Source organism: Rhodamnia argentea, chromosome 5 (genome assembly GCF_020921035.1).
Source record: "Rhodamnia argentea isolate NSW1041297 chromosome 5, ASM2092103v1, whole genome shotgun sequence".
Taxonomy (NCBI): Eukaryota; Viridiplantae; Streptophyta; class Magnoliopsida; order Myrtales; family Myrtaceae; genus Rhodamnia; species Rhodamnia argentea.
The window spans coordinates 18,382,862-18,388,861 of record NC_063154.1 but is presented as its reverse complement, the minus strand read 5'-3'; positions in this window follow the sequence as shown (position 1 = coordinate 18,388,861).

Here is a 6,000-nt window from a genome sequence, read left to right as displayed (position 1 = left end):
CGACCTCCGAACGACCAATTTTTTCCCGATATATCCTGCTGCCTTGACCCGCCATATGGAAAATTTATGGATCGCCATGCTAAATCTTCAGGACCCATTCTTCTTGGGGAATATATAGCCTTCCTTCAGTGCCGGCTTTGCAAATATGTCTTTTGTCTCCCAACATATCGAATTTCCTTAGAATTCCTTGATATGGCCTATGAACTGGCATGTGGTGTTGATATTGGACTAGGCTGGATGTTCCTAGCTGCATTGTATCGGGGGTTATTGGATGCTCAATCTTCGTTGATGGACAAACATCCTGCTCCTTTTTCTGGTCCTTTATGGATTCTGCATTATTGGCTCCGAGTGTACTTTCCTCATATGTTTTTTGATCAAGCGCTCACTTCGACAGTTGGGTCATCAAAAATGAGAGGAAATGATGTACCCACGGTGTTCAATCAGATCATCCACTGTGCTCCCGATGACCTTAACCCTTTCGATGACTTCCTCATTGAACCGTTGTCTCTCACCAGTTTTGATTTTTTCAGGATGCCTATCGATGATGATGTCTATAGCTCCTCCATCGCAGGTCCCGACTCTCATCTTTTCCGGATGAGCGTATTAGTCCCAAATGACTTAGCCATGAATTTGTCCGGCGGCGGCGAATTCTCATCGGGATTTGAGATTTATAACCCTCATTATTGTGGTCGCCAATTCGGGCTTACTCGGGGAATTCCAATGCCGGTAGTGTATTCCATGAATTTCCCCTTTTTTGGTTGCAAGGAGGATGTAACCGACATGGTGGGCATCGAAGTTGTACATGCTGTTCTCGGGCGCTTTGTATTTGTCAACTTCTCTAGCCATCCTTGTAGTTCCTCATTTTTCGACAAGTGGTAGCTCTCCTACCGCTCCTCTTTGTTTTCAACCAAGGCAAGGGACGTTCTTTCGAAAGTCCGTCGAAACTCATTGGGCTTACTTCATCCTCTAAGAAAACCTGCTCCTTTCCTTATACCGAGCATTATACTAGAGCAACCAATCGATGAAGGTAAACCCTTTGTTGATATAGGTATATGAACAACCTAACAATGAAAGTGAGTACTTCTTTGCATTCTCGCTTGATGTAAGTATTGATCTAACTTCCTCTACGGATGATTCACCGGCTTCTAACGGCCGCACGGATAACTTACCCAACAAATCGTGGGTTGTTCATATGAATATGGCGAGTGCCTCAGCTGGCTCATCGAATGCTCTTCGCTGCGACTATCCATATCTTCGCGGCAAGTAGTTATGCCTGCATGATTTGCTAGGAAGAGGATATGCCGATATATGTAACAAAGCCTTTATTGAGGACAAGATCAAAGCTCTCCTTACTTTTTTGGCTCATTTACCCTATCCGATCCAATGTCGTGCCCTTGGATTTGCCATTAATAAACTCTTCCTCACATTTGGCTCGACTTTAAGGTCCTTCAAGACAAGGCAGCGTGAACTAGCGATCATCGACAAATTTGAAACAGATTCTCTCCTTGCCGACAATGAGCTGGCTTATCAATGTAGTATTCTTGATACCTTGGAAAGTGACGGTTGTACCACCCTACAAGTACTATCTGCACAATTGAAGGCATTCAAACAGCAAGAGGCAATTTGCGAATCACTGCACCTTGATATGATGCAGGCCAATCATCAAAAGGAGACAATTGTTGACGCCAATTGCAACAATGAAATGCAACTTCATAGTTTTGTCTTGAGTCTTGAACGGCACGTGTTGTAGTCCACTGTTGCTAGTCCCACATTAATGCCACATGTGTTTATCATCTTAATCTATCATTGAACTGCCGGTCTTAGTGTCAATTCTCCAAAGTTCATCATGACATGATCTTCTCAAGATCATCCTTTCTCCATGCAGCATTTAATGAAAGACGTCGTTTTCGATTCTCCTTCCGAATTCAAATCGTCATGAAGGTTTGACGTGGTCAATAGCCAACGGGAAACCCGCCACTCGCATCATTATGGTTACTTATGTACTTCACCAATCGCGATATACCTCCTCGCCTCGATAACCGTCAACTAACTTTACTGCCTCGATCATCGGAAGGTCGTGGACGGATACTTAGTATCGTGGGACGAACCGCTCCTTGGCATTTATCTATAAATAGGATCACTTGCCCGGAGTAAGTCCTCATCCAAACCCTTTGCCTTTCATCCTTAGAGCAAACTTCTCAAAGCCTTAATGGAGCGTGCGTCTTCTTCTTCGGCTTCATCTCCCCCTACACACTTTAGCCATGAGTTCTCGGCTATTTGGAGGGAGATTATCTCCCTTCCGGGTTACACCTACACCATGCTGGTGGTGAAACCGCGGGCTCTTGAGAAACCGAACACCCTACTCAATCGCTCTGCGCCCCAAAATCTTCCCTCCGACCACTCATTCTAGTCGGACTACGAAGAGTTCATTACACTCTTCGACTATGGGCTAGATAAGTTTCGCCGGAATCTGGCGATCATGTCCCAACACGATCTCATCGAACATGAAGTTTGGTGTAAGATCGAAGAGATTGAGAACGGCGAGGTGGTGCACAAGGAGCTTTGCAACGTCTAAGAAGCCCTTCATGCCTCTCACGCTAGCGTCCTCCAACTTCGGAACATTGTTTCCGACCGCCTAATCGCCAACTAGCGACACCCGCAAAGGCCTCCGAAAGAATCCGAGCAGCGGGAATACGAACTAGCCGAAACTTGCGAAACCCGTTCCTTGGCTTCTATTGAAGCCCCTTTGGAGGGTCTCAAGGCCATGTTGGACTCTACCAATGGTCTTTTGCGGGGTCAGAAGGAGTCCCTTCAGCGGCTGGAGGGCGAGAAAGATACACTGGAGGTGGCAATGGAAGAATTGGCCGAGGCCCATCATCGTGCGAGGGAGGAGAACGTCAAGCTGGAAGACCGGTTGCGAGGCTTCGTCGTTCGTTTCAAGGAGCACTTCCGAGAAGGGTCTGTTGAGGCGAGCGGGAAAGAGAAAGAGAGAGAGAAAGAAAGAGAGAAAGAGAGCGAAAGAGAGAAATAATGTAAGAAGGTTTTTGAATGAATGAAACTGAATCTTCTTACTCCTCGCCCTCCGATTCTTCTCGCATTTCCCACATCGATTGGTAGAACTTTTTCAAATACTTCCCGTTAATCGAACATCGTAGTTCCCTTCCATCGATTTCCATTACTCGGTACGCATTCCCCGGGAGGGCGTCTATTATCAAATATGGTCCTTCCCACTTCGATGACCACTTACCAAACTTGTCGTTATCGAGGTTCATAGGCAAAATAGTTTTCCACACCAAGTCTCCCACGTCGAAATGCTTAGCTTTCACGTGTTTGTTGTAAGCCTTGGCAACCCTTTGCTTCTGAGCCATTAATTTTTCTAGTACCGTGGCTCCTGTTCTCTCCCAATTCATCAATGTTGGCGTACATCATTTCATCATACTGTTCTTTAGCCATGCCATCTTGGAGCTTCACTCTTAATAATTGCACAAGAATCTCCGGGGGTAACACAGCCTCTTGTCCATATATTAGCATATAAGGAGTGACTCTAGTGCTTGATCTTTTGGAAGTTCGATAAGCCCATAACACGTCAACAACAGTGAATCTCATTCCCTTGGGTTATCCTTCAAATGCTTTTTAATCAATCCGATGATTATTTTATTTGAAGCCTCCGCTTGGCCATTAGCTTGGGCATAATAGGGCGTTGAATGAATCATCTTGATATCCCTCGACTTAGTAAAGTCCAGTATTTCTTGCTCTGTGAAGACCGTCCCTTGGTCAGCAGTGATAGTCTTTGGAATCCCAAATCGATGAATAATACATTCTTCGATGAACTCCCCGACTGTTTTTTGTGTCACGCTTTTGTACGACGCCGCTTCGACCCATTTCGTGAAATAATTTGTGGCCACTAAAATGAAACTATGCTTCTTCGACGACCGAGGACAAATTTTTCCTATTATGTCTATCGCCCATCCCCGAAAAGGCCACAGTTTGATAATTGGGTTCATCGGTGCGGCAGGTACTTGCTGGATTGGTCCATGCCTTTGGCATGATTGACACCCTTTCGCGTAGTCAATGCAGTCTTAGGTGATTGTTGGCCAAAAATATCCATGTTGCATTAACAACAACTTCGTTTTCAATCCAACTCGATGTGCACCACGGATCCCTTCATGGACTTATGTCATGACTAGCATTGCCTCCTTCTGCTCCAAGCACTTAAGAAGCAATCCGTCGATTGTCTTTCGATACAACTCGTTGTCGATCAACGGATATTTTAGGGCTTTTCTTTTGAAGTCCTTACTGCCAAAACCCGGGTTTTTCAAGTAGTTCACCAAAGGGGTTCTCCAATCTTGTTGGCCGTTGGTTTCTCTTGAGCTTTCAGATTTCTCAATCATCATTACCCGAGCATCTATCGACGGTAAGGTCCTTACCTGGGTAATGATATGGTCCGCTAGCTCCTTCGATATACGATATCCCGACGCCATCCGAGCCAATTCATTGGCTTCTGAATTTTCACTCCTCTTGACATGGATTAGTTCGTATTCGACGAACTTCGACAACAATTCTTTTGCTAGGTGATGATGTCTAATAATGTTTTCATTCAAACATTGATACTCACCATTTAGTTGTTTGATCACCACCTGAGAATCGCCCTTCACTTTAATTGACCCGACCCCCATGTCAATTAAAACATTCAGTCCCACGATCGGGGCTTCATATTCGGTTTGGTTATTTGAGCATTCAAAGTCAAGCCTGAATATGAGTTTTGTTTTCTGTCGAAAATGTGATATAACCATGATTTCGCACTCGCTGAACCGGATGCCACCGACCCATCGAAATATAATATCCAAGGTGCAATACCAAGATAATTTTCATCATCCTCGACTTTTAATCCTAACGGGTATTCGGTAATGAAATCAGATATTGCCTGCCATTTTATTGTTTTGAGCGGCACAAAAATCATATCGATTTCTATCAGAGTAAACGCCTATTTTGCAATCCGGCCCCTAATGATTGGCCCGGACAACATGTCCTTAATCACGTCTGTTTTGCAAATTACATGTACCGTAGTCAGCAACATATAATGTCGTAATTTTGTACAAGCGTAGTATAGTGATAAACATAGTTTTTCGATGGACGTGTATCTCGTCTTAGCATCGTTGAGCATCCTACTTAGGTAGTACACGGCCTGCTCTTTCCCTTCATCGTTTTCTTGAGCCAGCATACTCCCTATCGTTGTATCGCCGGCCGATAAGTACAATTTCAATGGCCGTCCCGCCTTTGGTGGCATCAATACCGGTGGCTTGATGAGATACTCTTTTAACCCGTCGAAAGCCACTTGATACTTCTCTTCCTATACAAACTCTCGCTCATTCTTTAATTTGAGCAACGGGGAGAAAACTTCGATTTTTCCCGACAAGTTAGCTATAAAACGCCGCAAGAAATTTAATTTCCTGATCAACATTTGCAGCTATTTTTTTATTATCGGGAGATGGCAATTCTAAAATAGCCTTAACTTTATTCATGTCTACTTCTATATTTCTTTGATGAACCAAAAAACCAAGGAAATTGCCATCTTTTATCCCGAAAGCACATTTCAAAGGATTCATCTTTAATTTAAATTTCCGCATTCTCTCAAAAGCTTGCTCTAGGTGGTCCAGATGACTTACCCGATCTGTCTTGACGATGACGTCATCGATGTAGACTTCCATGAATTCCTCAATCATATCATGGAAAATGTAATTCATTGCCCTTTGATATGTAGCACCGGCATTCTTCAATTTGAAAGGCATGACGACTCATTCGAACGTACTAATGGCTCCGGGGCATCTCAAGGCCGTCTTGTGAACGTCCTCTGCCGCTATAAATATCTGATTGTACCAGGAATATCCGTCCATGAGGGACATCATTTCATTATTGGAGGCCGAATCGATCAACATATCGGCTATGGGCATCCGGTACTCATCTTTCGGGGTGGCCACATTGAGGTCGCGGAAATCAACA